Source organism: Euprymna scolopes, chromosome 45 (assembly GCF_053919585.1).
Source record: "Euprymna scolopes isolate OS-2025 chromosome 45, ASM5391958v1, whole genome shotgun sequence".
Lineage (NCBI taxonomy): Eukaryota > Metazoa > Mollusca > Cephalopoda > Sepiida > Sepiolidae > Euprymna > Euprymna scolopes.
The window spans coordinates 56,928,933-56,930,072 of NC_136526.1; the positions used below are offsets into that span (position 1 = coordinate 56,928,933).

The 1,140-nt window shown below is 32.5% G+C and overlaps 1 pseudogene; it reads left to right on the top strand.

The window, feature by feature from the left end:
* Positions 1-406: 406 nt before the first annotated feature.
* LOC145270021 (5S ribosomal RNA) lies at positions 407-523 on the top strand (annotated as a pseudogene).
* The last annotated feature ends 617 nt before the right edge of the window (positions 524-1,140 follow it).

A 1,140-nucleotide genomic window follows, 5' to 3' on the forward strand; every position in this document is an offset into this window, starting at 1 on the left:
CGCATCGTTTTTTCCAATGAAGTCTGTTACTATTTTCGCATAGCTCTGTTTATTACAGATTCACCAGTTTTAAATATGATATTCATTTTCAGCAAACCCAAAAACATTAAAAAATCGTAATTTTAAAGTTTGAAATAAACTGGAAAATAAAAAAATATTCGTTGCTTTTTACTGCAAAGTAGTTTTTACATTATCAGTTTTATCTAAAAAAAAAACCCCTTTAAAACATAAAAATAAATATTACTTTAAATTTTGCATTTCCTGAACGAACTTTTCTAAGATGGTTCAACAGGATGAAACTGAACACATTCAAACAATTTGGTGTTGTGTTTTAGTGGGCAAATTAATCAATATGAAATAATTTATGATTATTTATGAGAATAATTTGATGGGAGTAAATCGCACAAAGTACAGCACAATCATGTTGACACACTGGTTCTCGCCAGAACACCAGAGTTAAGCAACGTTGAGCCTGGCAAGTACCAGATGGGTGACCATTTGGGAAGGCTAGGTGCTGTATGTACCTTCTGGGAAGGTTGGGTGTGGAGCCAGCACCCTCACACTGTAAAAAAGAATTCCTCGCTATAAAAACATCTACAAAGTTGCAGATGGCCTATGCCCCTCCAGGGACTCAAGGGATATGGATGGATGGGAAATCGCACAAATAAGGTGACCAGTTGTAGGGTCCTTTTCATTAAATTATTCTTTCATCAAATGTTTCAAAATGATTTTTGAAACATGTGCACAATTTGCCAACACTGCTTGGGTATTTTTTTTTTTGTCAAAAAAATCACTCATTTGAATGAGGACTGAGGGACAAAAAAGGAGAAGCGAGAGTTACTGGAGCTGCCGATAACACATCCACTGTATTATCTACTCTCCATTTAAAAAAAAGAAAAAAGAAGTCTCTTGATGATGAATTGGGAAACAAAGCTGAACTCAAAATAACTGGCAGAAAATAAAGTTGTCACTTTCAAATCAACCGCCTCTAAAATACATACAACCTTAGTTGTCTTTAATTAAAGTATAAATTTATAATAATCATAACTTGTGAAATCTTTAAATTAATGTAAAATTTTTAATGTAGAATCGATTTTTATATTCTTATTGTAATTAGTATTTCTTTTTCATTCACAGATT